Genomic DNA, 22,323 nt, shown 5'->3' with positions numbered 1-22,323 from the left:
CACGAATCTTGAGTGGTGACACATGTCAACCATATATGGCCCATTAGACCACCTCAAAATGCCAAAATTTCCTACCACATGTCCTCCTATATTGCCACATCATGCTAACATCAGCTGCCACTTCTCCCTTATCGGAGCCAACCAAACACTTCCATGTGTCCTTATCGGAGCCAATCACAATTGCCATGTGTCCTTATTGAAGCCAATCATATGCCACCACGTGCCCTACTAGAGGAGAGAGAAAAGGGCTCTCCCACCTTTGGTTTTGTGATGAATTCCTTTGTTATTTCTCTTTTGGAATTCCTAGCGGCTTTTAATGCTATCGGCATTTTAACCATATCACAACATTTAAAAAGGTTCACCACTTGGAAAGTTCTGATATTGTGATTTCTGATATGTCTAACATTCCAATGCATCTATCTCCAATGTTGTTGGACCTCCCATTTTCGATACACCAAACTATGATGTTGCGATGAGCTGGTATGCCCAACCTTCGATATGCGATCGTCGATATGGTTGATGTGTTGACCTTAAATATGTGATCATCGATAATGCAATGCGTTAACAATGTGACCATTGATATCTCTGACCTTCGATATGCGATCTCTGATATTTTGGATCGTCGATCTCCGATATGTCGATATTCCTTCCTTCCTAAGGCTTCAAATCCCTAAACTTCAGGAGGTCATAACTTGTGAACCAGGAATCCATTTCTAGACTTTCGCATATCGTTGGAAATCTCTTCCATATAACTTTCCAATGGAGAGGGTATAATGTAGGCTTTGAGTCCATATTTTACCTCTAAAATGGCTCCAAACTCTCTGCCACTCTTCTGCTGCTTGACTCTCCAGACAGCTAGAATCACAACCACCAAAGTGATCCTCCGCATGAAGCATGTAGCTACCATGGACTTACTCCTGGTCCATCAATGTAATCATCAGTTTACGGATTCTCCAATAAGCCTTCTAGTATGATGATTCTCTACATGAAGCCTGCAGTTACCATAGACTTCCATTTGGCTCATGAACAACCATGGGATTCCTCCTAGGCCATCATTTCCAAAATCTACTGTAACAAGCATCTAAGCTAGTCTGGTTGACATCAATACCAACACTCCTACCAATAATTAGGTGCTTCTCCAGCCAACATTTATGAAATTCCAACTTCCCAACAATTCTTCCCAGCATGATGGTTGAAATCAATGCTAACACACTTGCATATGCCTTCACTAGGCCACTGGTCATCCAGACAATGCCAACTGTCCAACAATTCCAAGCATCATTTTCATTTTTTCAAACTTTTATCTACCGGTCCCTTTGGTGAATATGTCAACAATTTTATCATTTGAGGAATAATATTGTAAATGAATAGTCTTGGCCTCTACATGATATTGAATTACATGGTACCAATGTTCTTGGTTCAATAATGGAAATTGGGATTCTTGGCAAAGTTGATTATAGAATTATTGTGAACCAAAAGAGTAAAATTCACTTTTTTCTCCTACAAAAATTCAAGAATTTTCCTAGGCCACACAAACTTCTTTGTTTCTTCTACGACAGTCACATATTTGGCCTCCATATTGGAATTTTCTTGAGTTTACTTATTGCATTATTAGCTAGTTTATTTTCATAAATTGTGTAACATTTATTCTCAATATGGAGATTGTAAACTTGTGAAACGAAAACATTTTATGTGTAGAATTAGATTATTTGTAGTATGATCTACCTTTCTAGAATTATCTATTTGTATAAACATAAATTCTATCCTAATGTGATGTGAAATGAAATGAAATCTAATCTTCTAATTGAGTTCTGGTATAGCTTAAATGGTAGAAATGTGGGTCAAAGTGTTTCATCTAACTCTATGGTTAGATGTCTCTTGTGACAATACTCTCTTCACTGCTTCAAACAATGATTAGAATAATATTCCTAAGTAATCATAAGCCATACAAAACAAAAGTATAATTTAAAACAATGCATTCAAATCAAATTCTAAACTAAGGAGAATATGGAATATAAAAGAGAAAAATTCAAATAAAATGATAAAACAAAAGAAAGCTTAATCACTCCCATAAATATTCATGTTTTTGTCACTAATTATGCTACTATATAGTGATCTCGTTGTCACGAGGTTATCTCCTTGCATCATTTTATATGAACTATTGCTCCTATTATTAGAAAGCTTTGATAAAAGGAAATATAGCACACTTGCATCAATGTAAAAAATAACTATGAAATGGGATTGCATAAAATAAACAAGAGAATATAAAGTAAAATAAAAGGCCACCATGTTCTATTTGGAGTGAGCTTAATAATCCCAAGAAAAATATAGCAAGCTACTCTACAATATCATAACTAAATCAAATCATACTACATTTAAAAATAGAGAAATTAGCAATCTATGTGAAAGGAAATATCAAGAAGTTTGTTCTATTCTATCATAAATTGGACATGTGATCCAAAAGTATTCTCTTTGTAATAGAGTGAGCACTCTTATTTATACAAAAACTAAGATAACTAATAATAAATTCATATCCACACATCTATCATGTGGTTACAATCATTTGCTAATAATTAGTAACTAATATCTATAAAAGTCTCCACACAAATATTCTTCATCCAAAATGCTTTTGTAATCCTCCCAAATTCTCATCAAATATTCAAGGTTTGAAGAGAAAAATCGAATTTGGACCTTAGTGGTAAGAATTTGCATCTTTGGAATCTCCAAATATACCTATAACTATCACCAAACTTTCAAAGATAAGTGAAAACATGTTATTTTTATAATAATTAATCATAAACTTACTTAAAATACTAAAATGAATGCATTGGAAAATATTGATCCTAATCCCACATATAAGCATAAAAATTGAGTAAAAAAAGGTTATGAAAGAGTCGAAAAGATAAAATTAAAGGGAGAGATTATGAAAATATGGTAAAAATATTATGAAAAGATGGTCATTTTCATGACATAACATCTCCCCCTCCAGACCTGAAGATGTTGCATGTCCTCATGCAAACTTACATGTAATTTTATTGAACTATGTGGTTGGGTATTCCTTCTCTAAAATGTGTCTAAGTGGAAGCTAAATTTCTTGTGATTGATTTTTCTGTGGCACCCCACAAGTTTTGGAAGTGTTAGTTCTTGTGTGGAAACACCTACCTCTTAGACTTGTTCTCTTTTTCACTGCAACGACCCCCCCCCCCCCCCCCCTCTTGTCCCTTTTATTCACTAACAAAAATATAAACTTGAAAATTCAATCATCTATATATTTAAAGTGATGACATAATGATTTGTACATCACCCAAATTTCGTGTTCCCTACTCATACTTTGACCCCTCATATCAATCCTTGAATCAAATTTTGAATTACTTCTGATTAACATGTGGTTGACTCTAATTTTGATCATGACCTAGAACCCTCACTAAATTTCAAATATGTTCTATAGATACTAGACCATCTTATGAATTATGCACATTGTGCTAGTATGCAGATGAATAAATAATTAAGGGATTTCTATAAGATTTCTTGTATCATACTTGATCATTCATTTTATCTCAAATTAAAAATTGATTATGTGTGAAAATTAATGATTTATTTGGTAATACCTGTGCTCCAACTCACAAAAAATTGCAACTAATGGAAGCACGAATCTCGAGAAAGTTGAAAATGGATGTAGGTGATAGTGGTTGATTTCTCAACAAATATAAATCGGTTTCACTAGAAGTTTTTGAATTTATTCATCTTACATTGGCACATTTATTCTTCAAATTTCTTGACCAACAGTCTCATGATATGAAAGATATCTTGATATTGATTTCTGCATTTAAAAAAAAATGTATTAGAAATTGCAAATTCTCAAACAAATTTATTGTACTTGGTTTGGTGTTGTTGTTGAGGTATGCAATTAAACCACTTCCAAGATTATATTTTTTTATACATATGCTTGAGTTAGAGTATAGTGTTGGTTAAAAACCTTTTCAAAATCATACTAAGGCAACCCTATTTTTAGTTTTGGTGTTCTAGCCTTCGATAAACTATCACTAAATAGCAGCTCATATCCCTTTTCATATGAAATTCTATTGAAAGTAATTTTAGAAAATAATTCAAGCTCATATAACCAATACAATTTTCTCTTAATTTCTATAGGACTAGCATTCTTACATTCATAGATTCTTGAAATCAACCCAATGTGTAGGAAAAAAATGAATGATAGAGTTTTCAAAATACCTTTGCATATGTGTGTCAAAAATCTAAATGCAAAGAATGAAAAAAATGTATTCAAATATGAGACTATTCTTATCTTCATTTGTGCCTCTTTGCTAATCTGAGGGTTTGTGGCATTGTGAGTCGAGGGTTGCCACTATATTGCACTAAATTTTCTTTCACATATACAAGTTGCAACCATATTTTGGGCTTGAATTTGTATCTTGTTCAAAATATGGCTTGATTGAAGAGGAACAACAATAAAAACTCATCTATGCCAAACTCTACAAGATGCTCTGAAACTTCCATCATCAATACCATTGGTTCTCTCAAAATAAAGAAACCTTTAACATACTATTGTTTCAAAGTTTTTTGTGATTTCTCAGGTGCTATACTACACTTTAAAACTTAATAAGCATCAGAACTTGAACAATAATTTGAAATGTCAAAGAAGAAGAACATCAATTATTTTCCTTTGTGTCAAACTTGAAAAGGTTGCCTAAATGCATAGAAATATACTTCCTAAAATTTAATGCTTGAAGTTTGGCATGCCATATTTTTATCTTTTATACCATAATGCAATTCCAAATATTTATTTTGATGAATAAAAAGGGCTGCTATGCAAAAAGAATTGAATTCTAGCTTTCTTCTATACAATGGTAAAAAGTGAAAATTTGTCTTATTAACATGCTTGTACAATCTTAATTGTGCATTTTCTAATATTTGTTCACATATGATTACCTAAGTGGTCATATTTAGCACAAAACTAATATATATATTTTTCTTGATTTTTCCTTGACTACATGCAAATAATGTGCAAAAGGTTCCCTTGGAGTAGATTTAACAATGCGAATGTTAGTTGTGTTGATTGGAAGTTATTGATAATTTTTAGGAGAATTCGATAAGTACCACACCATGCCATGAATATCATGAACAACCTCTAGGTGGTAGATTTAAATTTGAAGGGACGCTATTATGAAAATGAATAATGGATTACAAAATTCTAGATTTTATTGTAACTCTGACTGCGATATGTGAGAAAATCATCCATATCACCATTTTTTTCACAAGGAAACCTCTCTAGAAATCACAAATGCATCATGAGTATATAGGATATGTCTTGAAATGTGTCATGAATATGTTCCCCCCAACAAAATATTTTCTTTCCATCCTTGGAAAACTTGATAAATAGGGAAGAACATATAAGGGTGGGATAGCAAAATTTCCAAGTACACTTTTTTTAGAATTGAACGTGTTACTAATTAAAAATTAGAAAATGAATATACCTTCATCTACTTGATAGGTCCATGAATTGACATCCTTATAAGAAGAAAAATAATTGAGTTGGTAACCAATGATGATCTAAACTGAAATGAATAAAAAGGAGGAATGTAGAACCTCAACCATGTGGTACTTTGTAGCTCTATATCTAGAAACTTTGGATTTTGTGACATAATGGTTGGAATATTGAGATATGGAATATGATTTTTTGGTGGAGTGGAAAGTTTGCAAATTTATGGCATTAGTAGCAAAGGAACTTAGATGGAATTTTGATTTATCTTTCATTATTGATAAATCTTCTCCACCAACAATATGGTTTTCAAACAAGATTTCTGTTATTACACCCAAAAGAATTTTCACAATTAGAAATTAGTATTCTATGGAATTTCCACCAACAAGTTGGAATTTAATCACTCCAAGATATGATGGTGCTAGGACATGTTTTCACCAACAAATTTTTATTTGAAGAAATGGATAGCATATTGAGGTAATACAACATCATAAGAAAGGTGAGATGCATTATTGCATGGGTTAGGGGTCGGTGCAGCAAGAAAGTATGGAAACTGATGAAGGAAATATAGGTTGAAGTTATAATGTGGTAGTCAAATGAAAAATACTAGACTTTGAAGGTTGACCACATAAACAAGGAAATTTTATTGACTTTAATATGTATTTTAAGCTAGGAAGAAGAAAGCATATGGGCATACCATGATATAATAAACAATAGGAATTCCAAGAAGGCTTCTTTGGTAGTAATGGAATGGAAAATGTGACTTAACATGGTATGGATTTGACTTATTCTTTATACTAATTTTCACTTGGTCTTCACATCACTCTTCATTGGTCATAATTTTGAAATATTTGGTATTATTGGTGTTGTTCGTCAGCATCTAGAACATTTGTACAAAATTCCATGAAAATTTCTATTTGAATTGTTTTTCCAGCATTGCTTGCTTGGCTTGGATGACACCCTCATTCATAAGTCTTCAAAATTTGATCTTGAAAATCACTTGTTCATATTTTGACCTTTTAGATCCTTCTAAGACCTACAAAAACTTAGCACTTTCCTGCAATAAAACATGAAATGATGAAGCAAGAAAGGAGATCGGTCCTTTTTCATCCAAAAAATACACAAATCAATTAAAAATAGTGCATGAAAAAAATGCAAGGAAAAATAAACAAAGACAAATACATTTTTACATGTTAAGAAGTGGTGGTCACTTGGACAACCAAACAATGTTTTGTTGATAAAAAAATCATTAATTTCCAATTCAAGTGATTTCAAAGCCATATTTAAGTGAGTTTATATCGATATATCCAATAGAAATAGGTTTGAAAAGTGATTTGAATTGAAGTGTGAAACATACTAAAGAATATATGATGATTGATGAGGTTGTTCGTGAATTTATGCGTAGACCAACAATTAGTAATTATAATCTATATTTTTTTGTTTGATGATGGATTGATGTGATTATACTTGTAAATTCTTATTTGGGTACCTCCAATTGGAACAAGTTTTTATATGGAATTTAACTTATACATATGTTAAGAATTAACATGAGTGACACAAGATAAGCAAGATGGTGGAAATGGCTAAATCCCTTGTGTTATATTGTACCGATCTCAAAATATAATTTATAATACAACAATGACTATTCTAGACCTTCTTGATCTAGATCTCTATCACACTGACAAGTCTTCAATGGATCATAATGACACTTTATCAAGATAAGAATTATAATTCATGACAATTGTATTCTCGAACTTTGTGATTGTTCAAGGACTCACAGTCTAACATTCCCCCCCTCAATCACAAGTATGAATGATTGTACCAATAACATTTTCTATCTTCAATTTGAAATTGTTGAACTAAGTTTCAATGAATATATGCAAGAAAAACCACCAATATTTAAATGTTTGGTAGTGAAAAAATGATATATATGAACATTTCCACTGAATAATTGAAATGTTAAATTACGTTGAGGAGACTAGATGCTCTAATGGAATTCTCAGTTTTTTATGAAATTTTAATTGAATTGACTGATAAGAATTCAAAACTTGAAGCTTGATATCTAATATCCCCCCACTTAGCAAGTGTAAGGTGAAAAGAATTCAATGGTTCATTTTTTGAAAGGATCCAAACTAGGGCTTTGGATTCTTTAGATGATGGTTTTTATAGTTTACCACTAACCATATTCCATGGAAACTGATGGTTTAAGGTTTATCAGTAACCAAATTTATTTTATTGATGTGGTGGAATTTAGATGACCACTAACCACTACTCACTTGAATAATATGGTGGTTTTGGGTGACCACTAACCAATTTGGCTTCATTAATTTACTCCCCCCACCCTTAAAGGTGTGGGAGAGTTTATTTTATTATTGTACTCCCCCCTTTTTGGTATGGAGAGTACCATATTTGTTTTGGAATAATTGGTTGAAAATTTTCACTCTGTTCATTTCTTTGAGATACATTCGAAGATAGTTTCATATTGATGTTATTTAGGATGTTATTTTTTATGAGTTAGCCTTGAGGAAGTCTAGAGAGTCCCACATGGAGATTAATAATGAGGAGCAAGAGAATCCAAAGGATGCAAGTCCTTCCATCCTAGCTTTTCATCCATCAGATGATACAACAAAACCAGTGAACCTACTAAAAGATGTTGCAGGAACTACAAAGAGGCTAGCGAGGCTTCATGCCACTTTGCAAGATGGAGAAGGGAATATAGCTCTCTGTGGTACTTTTAGGGAAATAAAATGACCATATAGGTACTCGAGTTATATGGCATGTAGAAAATTTGTGATAGGTTAACATGATAATGCAATGTAAATCAAAGCAGAATACTATAACCTACTTCTACTATTAATTTGCGGAAGCTTAAAGATCGAGCTGTACAATATAACTAGAAGAAGAAGAATCAATGGCACAATACACATGAAAATACTTTGGGGAAAGTCTCACATAAAAACCCCACACTATTGTATTATCATACATGGTGGAAATACATAGGAATTATACAAAGCCTTAGCTCTCACAGCTAGCCAACTCTCAGTACAATCCTCACAGATGCTCACAGGCAATCTTAGCTTCTCTCCAGCCCTCCTCTCTGCCCTCCAAGCTCCTATTTCCTTGTGTTGTTCCTTGTGGATGATTAGCCTATTACTAAGTGGAATAACAAGCCTTCAAAACTGTGCAATCCTCAAGGATGAATCCTTGACTGCATGCATGAGTTTTCTCCATGAGAAAACACATGCAACTGGTAGTACACTATCCTTGAACATTAATCTCAACTAGGTCTTTCTCAGGATAGACATGCATGAGTTTCCGATGAGGGAATCTTTAGTTAATTGAAGTAGCATTAGTTGAGTGAATTAATGCATCATTTGACTGTTAACTCACTATTAGTTCCTCAAACAGTGTGGAACTAATTTAACTGGACTTAACTCAGTAAACTGAGTTAACTAATTATAGCTCAAATATAACTTAATCTTATCGCCTTAATTTAAGGGATAACTCTTGCATGACTTCAGAAAGACTTCTAACTTGAATTTATCCAACTAATTAATTTAAAATAAATTAATTAATTATTTCCAAGTAGTTGTTAAGACTAAATTCAATTTTGATTCATAATTGAATTCAAGGACAAATTAAATTGGAATATTCTTGTTGCCATATTTCAACACTCCCTCTCAACATGAAAGGGATTATCTGCACCCCAATCATGTCTCTATGGAACTCGAATTTACACTTTGACAATGCCTTTGTCAAAATGTCAACATCTTGCTCCTCTGTCGAAATATATTGCAGCAACATGATCCTCCTCACTACATAGTCTCTGAGATGATGATACCGGATGTCAATGTGCTTGGACCTATCATGAAATCCTAGATTCTCAGAGAGTTTGATACAACTCTGATTATCACAATAGATCACAGTTAGATCCATCCTCTGATCAAACAAACCAACTAGGATTTTCTGCATCCAGATGGCCTCACATGCTGCCTGACTTGCAGCCATGTATTCTACCTCTGCTGAGCTGAGTGAAACTGACCTCTGTTTCCTGTTGTACCAAGAAACTGCCACTGACCCAAGGTTGAAAATCCCTCCTAATGTGCTCTTTCAATCTGATGGACTCCCTACCCAATCTGCATCAGTGAAGCCCTATAGCTTCACTCCCTCTGTCCGTATGTACCATAATCCATATTGAGATGTGCTTCTGAGGTATCTAAATACATGCTTTGTCGCCTTCCAAAACATCTTGGTAGGCTGAACCATCACTTGACTCAGCTGGTTCACCGCATAGCACAAATCTGGTCATGTGTTCATTATGTACATCAGTGAACCCACAAGCTGCCTATACACAGTAGCCTCTACTGCTTCTCTTAAAGTAGCAAACTCCTTCCTCCAGTTACCTGCTAGGGGAGTCTACATGGGCTTGCACTTGTCCATGTGGAATCTCCTGAGTATCTCATTAGCACACTTGCCCTGAGACACAAACAACTCCCCATCCTTCTACCACACTTCCATGCCAAGGAAGTAATGCATGAGACCCATGTCTTTCATCTTGAATTCTCTTGCAAGGTCCTCCTTGCAAGACACAATCAACTGATCATCACCAATCAATATGAGATCATCAACATAAATTATGATGATCAACAGCTTATCTTTCACCACGATGTGGTACAGGTTCACATCTGCTTCACTCTTTGTGAATCCCAACCCGATGAAGTAGTTTTCTATCCTGGTGTACCAAGCACGAGGTGCTTGCTTCAGCCTGTACAACACTTTCTTGAGTTGGCACACATGCGACTCATGATCAAAGGTCTCAAAACCTTCTGGCTGCTCTATGTACACCTCTTCCTCAATCTGGCCATTGAGGAATGCGGTCTTCACATCCATTTGATGGATCTTCCAACCCATTTGTGCTGATAGTGCCAACATAGATCGGATAGATGAGTACCTTGCGACAGGAGCAAAAGTCTCAGCATAGTCAATCCCCTCAACCTGTGAAAAGCCACGGGCAACAAATCTTGCCTTATGCTTCTCCACACTACCATCAGCAACTTGCTTTACCTTGTAAAGCCAATGAGAACTCACAACTGACTTGTTCTCTAGTCTCGAAACCATGTCCCAAACACTGTTATGAACTATGGAGTCATACTCCTCCACCATAGCATCAACCCAAATCAGTTGTTGCACTGCTTCCTCAAAGGAAGATGGCTTGGTCACAACACATTCCCCAGCAAGGGCCATGTATCCAGGGTACCTCTCAGGTGACCTCCTCTGTCTATGATAAGGAGATGGCGCTCCCACATTCTCTCTCGCATCCTCCAACAATTTGTCAGCTTCTCTTATGTGCTTTCGTCCATCTCTGGAAGACTCTTCTTGAGTGGATGTCTCCACTCCTAGAACCTCTGCATGCGGCTACTCTACTTAAGTTTGAGGCTCCTCCTCCTTAGGAACCAACAATTCCTCCCCAGCCTATAGTTGGAGCTCCCTCTCAAGGGAAACTTGCATGGCCTTCTACTCATCAAACTTGAGATCTCTATGAACCACTGTCCTCCCACTGGTAGGCAAGTACACCTGATAGTTATGAGGTGTATCAGTGTACCCCACAAATATCCCCAACTATACTGTCAGCTCAAGATTCTTCTGTGCATCCTTTGTCACATGGCAATATACCGATGAGCCAAAGATCCTGAAGTGACCCACATCTGGTCTCTTACCAGAGAAATCTTCCTCTGGTGTCTTCATCCCAAGTATGCGATGTGGGCTTCTATTTTGCAAATAGACCATTGCGTTGCATGCCTCAGCCCATAAGTGAAGTGGTAGGACTTGGTCATGCAGCATTGCCCGTGATGCCCCTACGATAGTTATGTTCTTCCTCTCGGCCACCCCATTCTGCTGTGGGTTATGAGGTGCCATAAACTCTCATTTAATTCCTTCCGCTGTAGAGAAGTCCTTAAACTCTTGAGAGACATATTCTCCACCGTTGTCACTTCTCAAGGCCTTGATCTTCTTCCATGACTCTTTCTCGACCAAAGCTTTGAACTCACAAAACTGTGTGAAAGTTTGGTCCTTCTTCTGCATGAAATAAATCTAGCATTTAAGAGAATAGTCATCAATGCAAATCACATAATAACTTTGCTTCGTTGTGGATTCCTTCAAGAATGGTCCACACAAATCAGTATGAAATCGCTCTACTTGACTGTCTCGATCATGAAAGGAATACTTGGTGTACTTTCCCAAGGTACAACCTTTGCATGTGTCAACTTGCTCAAGTTTAGCTTTGGGAAGTCCAGTAGATAACTGTTGCATTATCTTCAAAGCCCCATGATGCAAATGGCCTGACTGCCTGTGCCACAACTCGTCAATGTCTTGGCGTTGCACCAATTCTAATTTCATGCTCAATGCTGCACAATCATCTACCTCTAGTTTATAGAGATTCTTCACCCGAATACCTATCCTCTTTGTCTGACCCATGGCTATGTGTCTTAGGAACTCCTTTCTATTACTGAAGACAACATCGTAGCCTTTATCCTCCAACATCGCAACCGATACCAATTTCTTCTTCAGTCCAGGCACACACATCACATCTGCCAAGGTGAGAGGAGCTCCATGCTCCCTCTGAAAAGCAACCATTCCCACTCCTAAAACACTATACCTTCCGTCGTCACCCATCTCTATGCGCATCTTCAGGTCTTTCTCCCCCAAGGCATTGAATAAATTTTTGTCACCGGTCATGTGGAATGAGCCTCCACTGTCAAGATACCAAACACAACCCATCATCAATGACACCATGCATGGGATGAGGGTAAAGTCCATTTCGAACTGAGAGGCTAATGCCTCACCTTCCGATCCTTTCGAGGATCCCTTCTTGGACTTCTTCGATGGGTAATTAGTCGCATAATGTCCCATCTTATGACAATTAAAGCATATTAGTTTAGACATGTCACTCTTCTTCCCTCCGTGATAAGAATTCGATTTGAAATGGGGAGCCTTCCCCTTCCCTTTCCTTGCCTTACTTGCTAAGGCCAAAATTTCTTCATCATCATTCTTGGATGAAGAACCATCTTGTGTGCTCCTCCTGATCTCCTCCTGCATAAGATCCGACCACAATCGTTCCCAATCCGGAAATTTCTCCCTTCCATTCACAGAGTCCTGGTAGCTATTCCAACTCTTTGGAAGGCCAAGGAGAGCGAGGCTCACCATATCATCATCGGCAGTAGTTATTCCCACACTAGAAAGATCATCTCTGCAGGTGGTGAGCTTGTTCAGATATGTGGAAATAGTATCGCCCTTTTCCATCTTGATTCTTTGAAGCTTATCCTTGAGCACCAATTTCCTCTGGTCGTTATTGTTCTGGTAGAGGTCCTTCAATGTCTTCCACATTGAAAATGGAGTATCCTTTCCATGGAGACTCGAGACAATATGGTCTCGAACTCTCTCAAGGATGATCCATCTCCCCTTTGCCACACACTTCCTCCACTCATCCAACTTTTGTGCATTAGTTGAAGTTGGCTTTGGGATTTCTTGATCAATGAATTCCTTCAAGTCATTGTCTTCTAATACAACCTCCATTCTATCTTTCCATGCTATGTAATTCGAGCTACCTTCCAAGGCATACTCAAGTCTCAAGCCATAGAACGCCATTGGCCAAACTTGAACTATGATATGAATTCAATTTGCACCTGCAACCCTGAACTTCAAACTTCGAATTCTCTTCTCAATATACTATTCACAGCTCTGATACCATGTAGAAAATTTGTGATAGGTTAACCCGATAATGCAATATAAATCAAAGCAGAATACTATAACCTACTTCTACTATCAATTTGCGGAAGCTTAAAGATCGAGCTGAACAATATAACCAAAAGAAGAAGAATCAATGGCATAATACACATGAAAATACTTTGGGGAAAGTCTCAGATAAAAACCCCACACTATTGTATTATCATACATAGTGGAAATACATAGGAATTATACAAAGCCTTAGCTCTCACAGCTAGCCAGCTCTTAGTACAATCCTCACAGATGCTCACAGACAATCTTGGCTTCTCTCCAGCCTTCCTCTCTGCCCTCCAATCTCCTATTTCCTTGCATTGTTCCTTGTGGATGATTAGCCTATTACTAAGTGGAATAACAAGCCTTCAAAACGGTGCAATCCTTAAGGATGAATCCTTGACTGTATGCATGAGTTTTCTCCATGAGAAAATACATGCAACTGATAGTACATTGTCCTTGAACATTAATCTCAACTGGGTCTTCCTCAGAATAGAAATGCATGAGTTTCTGATGAGGGAACCTTCAGTTAACTGGAGTAGCACTAGTTGAGTGCATTAATGCATCAACTAACAGTTAACTCACTATTAGTTCCTCAAACAGTTTGGAACTAATTTAACTGGACTTAACTCAGTAAACTGAGTTAACTAATTACATCTCAAATATAACTCAATCTTATCTCCTTAATTTAAGGGATAACTCTTGCATGACTTTAGAAAGACTTCTAACCTGAATTTCTCCAACTAATTAATTTAAAATTAACTAATTAATTAATTCCAAGTAGCTGTTAAGACTAAATTCAATTTTAATTCGCAATTTAATTCAAGTACAAATTAAATTGGAATATTCTTGTTTTCATATTTCAACATGGCATTAATGAGCCACATCATTTATTTTTATCCTTCTAGTTATGAGGAGGCAACAGGCCAACAAGTTTGGAAGGATGCCATGATGGAGGAATATCAATCCATCATGAAGAATGGTGTGCGATAGATAGTCCCAAGACTAGAAGGGAGGTCAATGGTGGCTTCTAAGTGGATATACAAAATCAAGCATGCAACTAATGGTAGCTATGAGAAGTACAAAGTGAGTTTTTTAGCAAGAGGATTCTCATGGAAAGAGGGAGTGGACTATGATGATGTGTTTGCTCTAGTCGTCAAGTACACTTATATTACAACTATTATTTCTCTTTCTTATATTATGGGTTGGAAGATAGATAAGATGGATGTAAATATTGTGTTCCTCAATGGTGTGATTGAGGAGGAAGTGTACATAAAACAACCTTAATGGTTTGAGCCACATGAGAAAGAATCCCAAGTGTGAACATTGAAGAAGGATTTATATCGACTTAAGTAGACACCTCTACTACATGATTATTGATAGTGATCCTATGATATTGGGAATGTATGTTGATGATATTTGCATCATAGGGGCAAAGAAACTCATTGACATGTGCAAGAGGAAATTGACCTCAGAGTTTGGGATGAAGGATCTTATTCAGATGCATTATTTCCTAGGATTAGACGTGTGGTAGAAACCTGATGAGGTCTTCCTTGGACAAGGAAAGTACATTGTTTTGCTTTTGAGGATATTCAACATGATGGAATACAAGTACCTCGACACACCTATGGCGATTGATCTGAAGAAGCTAAGTGATTCTACTTTAGATTCAATTTTGGCAGATCCCATAATGTACAGGAAGTTGACTGGATCCTTGATGTACCTGGTTAACACTAGGTCAGATATTTGCTTTATAGTGAGCACCTTCAGATAGTATATGCTTGAGTAAGGTAGGTACATTAGGTTGTGAAAAAGCATGTGTCAAGCTACATGTGTGGTACAGTTGGATATGGTTTGAGAGATGTCTTAGGTGGTGAGGTGAAGCTTCAAGGATACACAAATTCAAATGGGGTGGGGAGTGCAAAGGTCAAAAAGAGCACATCAAGGTGATGCTTCAAATTTGGATTAGTTATGATATCTTGGATTAGTTGGAAGAAGATTTCTATCGCACTCAGTACAGTAGAGACATAATATATTGTAGCTAGTGCCACAAGTCAGGAAGAAGTATGGATTCAGAAGCTAATTTTAGGGCTATTTGATCAGGAGCTTGATCCAACCTTGATATTTTATGATAATCAAGTTGTGTTAATATTTTAGAGAATCTGGTTTTTCATGAAAGTTTAAAGAATATTGAGATCAAATATCACTTCATTCAAGACATGGTGTAAAGAGAAGCAGCGGCGCTCGAGTACATATCCACATATTAGAATATTGTGGACATTATCTATTAGGCCCCCATACTACTAGTGTAACCCCTTATTGTTATTAGTAAAACCCCCTTATTATATTGTTGTACCCATGTAGTCCCCATATTGTTACTATTGTGCCCCATAGAAGCCCACTATTCTTATTATTGTGTCCTTACATTATTATTGTTATGTCGACTCTGATTATATTATGACCCCTTAGACTCCTATATATAGAAAGGAGGTCTTTTCATTTGTATCATCGAAGAATTGTTCATTTGTGTAATGTAAAGGAGGTTTCCCCTTTGAAGAGGCTGAATTCTAAGGTGTTGATCTATCTTTTCTATGTTTTTGTGAGTTTGTTTCATAACATTTGGTATCAAAGCTGTGGATTATAGGGTTTTGCTGCTCAAAACAGGTCATTGTGGCATTTTCGCTATAACGTTTTTTCTGCAATGTTTCAGAAGCTAAAACAAAAACCCATTTGGGTTGAAATCATTTTAAACCTCGGGTCTGAATTTCAGAGCTTTCCGTGCTATATTTGTGGATATATGATCTAAGGAAGTTGGCCTTTTTGCAAACTCCTTAATTACATTCCAAACAGGTGACCTGGGGAAAATAGTCATAACTTTTGTTTTGAGATTCAGATTGAAATTTCGTAAGAATTTATAGAAAGAGGACGGACTGTAATTTCCTGTGTATTTTTTTTATATCCTAAGGTCATAAAAATGACACGTGGCACTTCATACAAGTTCTCTCTTCTTAAAAGGTATATAATCAGGTCATGTTGGGAGATTGTGCATAACTCTTTCTTGTATAATCTAAATTCAATCAGACTGGTGGCATTGGAAAGAGGACACAGAGGGCTACTGCAAGTCTCAATTTCAGAACTTAAAAATCCGAAATTACAGAGTTATAGTCGTTTCAAGATCGAGATCCTAAAATCAAGAAAAAGCGAGATGAGGAAGTTTGATGGCAAGGATCCGATAAATTGGATACTACAGATGGAGAAATATTTTGATCTACATGGTGTACCACTATTACAAAAGGTATGTATTGCATCTTCATATTTAGAACAAGATCAATTTTTATGGTATAAAGGGCTTTGTTCTCATAAACAACTTGTTACGTGGTCAATTTTCATGGAGGAAATTATAGCACATTATGAGAATACAAAGAGCAACACCTTCTTTAGAGCAACGCCACAACAATTGGAAGAAAAAAAGAGAAAAAGTGCTTTGTTACAAAGTGGAAAGAAAAATTATGGCAACAAGGAATTCTACCCCTCACAATTATAAAGATGGAAGTGTTGTTTCTCCTAGCCTTCTACAACCTACAAGGGTTACACCACAACAATTGGAAGAAAAAAGAGAAAAAGGGCTTTGTTACAATTGTGATAGCAAATGCATTAAAGGTCATAAATGTGCTGAGAAAAAATTATTTTACATAGAGTATGAAGAGGAGTAAGAAAAGAATCAAGAAACATCAAAAGAAGAGGATATATACTAGGACCCAACCCCAGAGAAAGAATAAATGAATTAGACCATATCTTGTAAAGCATTGGCAAGAATTACCACTCCTCAAACTCTCAAGATAGAAGGACATATCAAGAAGAAAAAGGTTCAAGAAGTGAAATATTACATCAAGAAAGAAGAAATGAATCCAACCATATCTTGTAATGCATTGGCCAGAATTACCACTCCTCAAACTATCAAGATAGAAGGACATATCAAGAAGAAAAATGTTCAAGAAGCGAAAGATCACATCGAGCATCAAGAAATGAATCCGACCATATCTTGTAAAGCATTGGAAGAAATTACCACTCCTCAAACTCTCAAGATAGAAGGACATATCAAGAAGAAAAAGGTTCAAGTAGTGAAAGATCACATCGAGCATCAACAACAAATTCTCTAACTTTTAAAGGATAACGCCACTTTGGTGCAAAATCGAATGAAACAACAGGTAGATCAACATTGTAGTGAAAAAAAATTTGATAGTTGATTGGGTATTTTTACTGCTACATCTCAAGCAAGCTATTTATGAGAAGGAAATGTTGGCAATACTACATGCACTTCAGAAATGGAGACCTTACCGAATGGGAAGACACTTCAAGGTAAAAATGGATCATGATAGTCTTAAATACTTTTTAGAAAAACTATTATCTTTAGAAGAACAGAAAAAATGGGTCACAAATATGTTGGGTTATGACTTTGACATCATCTATAGAAAAGGGAAGAAAATTTTTGTTTCAGATGCACTCTCAAGAAAGGATGAGGACATGGAAGCATTGTTTTATGTTATTTCTATTATCCAACCAAAGTGGATAAATGAAGCAAGGGATGAATGGAAGAAGGACAAAGAAGTATGGCCACTCATTGAAAAGTTGCAAAAGATCCCAATTCAAACAATATTGCCAGAACTTGAAGAGGAAGGAAAAATCATATTGGAACCTGGAGCAGTCACAGAAACAAGAACCTGACAGCTACGAAATCGATCAATTTCAAAGTATCTCATCAAGTGGAAGAACTTACCCATTGAAGATTCCACATGGGAGGATAAGAATTTTATATAGAAGCATCAAGAACTACTCAAGCGTTGAGGACAACACTTTTTGAAGGAGAGGGGCATGTTAGGCCCCTATACTACTAGTATAACCCCTTATTGTTATTAGTACAACCCCCTTATTATATTGTTGCACCCATGTAGTCCCCATATTGTTACTATTGTGCCCCATAGAAGCCCACTATCGTTATTATTATGCCCTTACATTATTATTGTTATGTCGACTCTGATTAAAGACCCCTTAGACTCCTATATATAGAAAGGAGGTCTTTTCATTTGTATCATCGAAGAATTGTTCATTTGTGTAATGTAAAGGAGGTTGCCCCTTCGAAGAGGCTGAATTCTAAGGCGTTGATCTATCTTTTCTATCTTTTTGTGAGCTGGTTTCATAACATTATCACCCAACCTATGTCGAGAGTGAAGTTTGTATACATTAGAGACAAGATTGGTGTGATGCAGAATGTCACCCTCGTTGAGAGGGAATGTTGATGTCTTTGTAGGATCAAGAAAACCATCTCCTAAGATACCAAAATGACTTGTCTAGGTCATGTTGATTTGACTAGAGGATACATTCACCTAAGAATCCATAAGGACTTGGCTAAGTCACATTGATTTGACCTGGGGTGAATCGTCCAGGGAAATTATAGATTAGGCATATATTCCCCTGAGAAGCCAAAAATACTTAGTTGGGTCATGTTGATTTGACTAGAGGAGATGGATGTAATTCACCTAAGGAGCCATAAAGGAATTTGTTTGGGCTAGTTGGCCAGGGGGGGATGGTCTACGGTTAGATTCTCTCCTAAGAATCCATAAAGGAATTTGGTAGGGTCATGTTGATTTAACCAAAGGAGATTGATACATTTAACTGAGGAGCCATAAAGGAATTTATACAGAGGTAAATGGCCCAGGATAAACACATTTCCTACTCCAGGATGGGTTGATTTATAGACAAGCATCATATGAAGGACAATTTTCAGCTAAGGGGAAATCTATTGTATCTAAGGAGAATACCTCCCTCACTAAGTGGGAGTGATGATTTTTTTTGTGAATAATTGAGAGGTATTCCCTCATGCCAAGTGGTCACCTAATTTTTCCTAGAAGAATTATTGAAATTAATATTAAAATTGTATTTTTTGGGTTTCATGTAGGCTCCAAAGGGACAAGTCAGCCCCACCATGAAAGGGTGTGTACTTTGGTAAAACTTCACACCATTTGATAAGTATATATACACACTGTGACATCTTCATGTTTACAACTCAATCATCACATCATATATTCTAGAGCAGTTCCACGTGGGAGTACATAGAAGCTGAATTTATTAATATTTGCTCGAGTTTGAAGTTTGATCGAAATTGACCATTGATCATAGTTTACCGAGTATGAATCTATCCACAATCCTTTGACCACAAGTCAATTTTTCCATATGTAGTTGACCATAGGACCAAGATTGACTACATGTTGAAACTTTGATTGTTGATCAGCATTGAATTTTGTATTTTTGGATAGTTTGACCAGCATTGACTGGCTGGAAATTGATCAAGTTTGACTAGTATTTGGACTTGGATTTTTCTACATATTTCTAGAAAAATTTTGATTTGTAAACCTTTTTGAAGAAAATTTCTCCTAGAAGAAGAGTTATTGGGTTTTCTCCCAAGTTTGGGTTTCCCAGGGAAACTTTGTTGTCTCTGTTATGCATTGTTGCCTCTTATTGATCTTACTATTTTTGCTACATTTACTATCTAGATTTTCTATGTATAATTTCTCAATGATATCATTGGTATAAGATAAATTGTTAAATATCATTAGGTAGTAATTATCATGTCACAAACTTTGTTTCTATTGTACTTCTTGTATAAAATTTAACACTAAGAACCCCTTCTTGGTGTTGTATGTGGTGCTTTAATACTTGAGCCTTTATAGTCCCTTTAAAAGGTGATGTGATGGATGAATTACGATATCTATAAATTTCCATAAATGGTGACATTTTTATGAGGTATGGAAGGATGTGTTGTACCACCATTTTTCCAAGGGAAACCATTTGAACCATTGTGTTTGTTTATCAAATGCAAATAAACTTAGATATCCTTCTAAAAATTTATTCACAATCTTAGTTTTCCCATCAGATTGATGATGGTAAGGTGAGTTGTGACCCAATTGAGTACCCAAACAAGAAAACAATTCAGTCCGAAAAATTATGATGAAAATTGGATCTTTGTCACTTACAATAATATATGGTATTACATGTATCTTTTGGATTATTTCCATGAATGCTTATGCCACGGTACTTACTTTAAAAGGATTTGAAAGAGAACAAAAGTGGGCATACATTGTCATTTGATCTACCACTACCATAATGACACTCTTAATGTCAAGTTTGGGTAAACCTATAATAAAATCCACTGAAACTTTTGTTGAAAAATGTAACTAGCATTGATCTTCATAATGTAATAAAATGTAATTTTTATCATTGAAATATTTATTATATTCATTATTATTATTATCTTATTTTTTTTCAAAGTATGTTCTTCAGTCAATTGAGTTAAAAGGAATTTATTATGAATCAAAAGAAATGTATTAGAGTCAAGTCCCATTTTCACTTTTGTAACAAAAAGAATAAGAATTTTTATTTTGAGTCAAATAGTCAACACAAGACCAAGTCATACCTCCTTGGACAAGTCAGACTGTGTGGAATCTATTCGACCCTCCTAGACAACTATATATAAAAGTCAACTTGACCACTTGGAAGCTCATTAATTCACTCATTTATCACATCAATTTATGTGCAAGAACAAGAAGAATAACCAACCAAAGTCAAAGGAGAGAGAGAAGACGAGTTTTATGCCCTAGTTTTTTTCACATGTGCAAAATTTATGAGTTTTATGAGGCTCTTACAGGGCTAGAATTTGGCCTTTGTTGTAGGTCTAAAATTTTCTATGATTTGACCCTATTTCTAAAAGGTTTGACTAATGTTGACTTTTGTTGAATTTGATTTGTTGGAGAAGACTTGGAGGAGGTTTGACTTATATCTTTGTGGCAGTCTTAGCCTTGGTATTGGGCATTGGATATCTCATTTTCATTTGATTCTATAAGAGAAGGATTTTTGGGTTTTCCCTTTTGTGGGATTTTTCTTTGGCTTAGAGCCTAATTTCTAGTGTTCCTTGTTTCTTTTTTATCTTTATGCTTTGAATTTTTATATAATTTCTTGAAGAAGAGAACATAAATTAATAATAAGACATCTAACATTCACAAGTTATTATCAAGAAATAGGAAGCAAGCTTTAATCTATCCAATACTTGGTTTCTAAACATGGTTTCAGAGCTAAGGTGAAGGAAGAAAAGCTTGAAGATCACAGTTTGTTGGAAATCTTGTTAGAAGACATCTTTGAAGTAGCTATCTCTTCTCTTTCTTTTCAATGGAAAGGTACATGAAGAAAGGTCTCAAGGCTTTAAGAATTCTCTTTGAATCCATCAAAGGATACATTACCAACTTCATCTCTAAACTATCTAAGGAATTCAAGGATGAAAGTCTCTACTTGGCACTTACATGTTCATTTGAAGAAGAAATCATGTGGGTAATCGATAGTGGAGCTTCAAGGAATATTACAGGTGAATGTACACATATCAATACCCTATCTAAAGGAAGTTCTTCTCACAAAGTAAAAATTGGAGACAAAAATAGTTATTTGGTCAAAGGGATTGGATCTAACTCCATAGAGATGGAATCTGGTGGGTGTTGAACAATTATCATTGTCTGGGGGCTAGTGACAGCAAGTGTGTTGGCATTGATGTCAACCAGATTAGCATTGAGGTTGGTGACAACAAATGTTGGCATTGATTTGCATGGTGTGTTAATCTCAAGGGGATTCTTATGGTTGTTGCAGTCTCTTGTAGAGAATCATCATAGTAGTAGGTTTATTAAAGAAGCCATAATATGATGGCTATGATGGTTGGGAGTCCCAAACTTTTGAGGATATTATACCTCAAGAGATTAGCTCAAATGCTCTTGGAAATGGCATTGTTGGATTTTGCTTAGAAAAATATTTCCAATAATATGTGGAAGTCCATAAATGACCTTCTAGATCACAACTTATTGTTGGTCAAAGTCAAGACAATCAAAGTCATAGTTGCAGTGCCCAAGAGCCCAGAAGCCTGGATGCCCGAAATCTTAGAGGTTTGTTAAATAAGTGATCAAGATAAGTTTGGATTCAACCTAGTGAGAAGATTGTCAGAAGCCTAGAATCCCAAA

The sequence above is a fragment of the Pinus tabuliformis genome, chromosome 8, assembly GCF_031772625.1.
Source record: "Pinus tabuliformis cultivar Carrire ecotype Pingquan chromosome 8, CPIR1, whole genome shotgun sequence".
NCBI classification, from domain to species: Eukaryota; Viridiplantae; Streptophyta; class Pinopsida; order Pinales; family Pinaceae; genus Pinus; species Pinus tabuliformis.
This window is presented reverse-complemented; position numbering follows the sequence as displayed.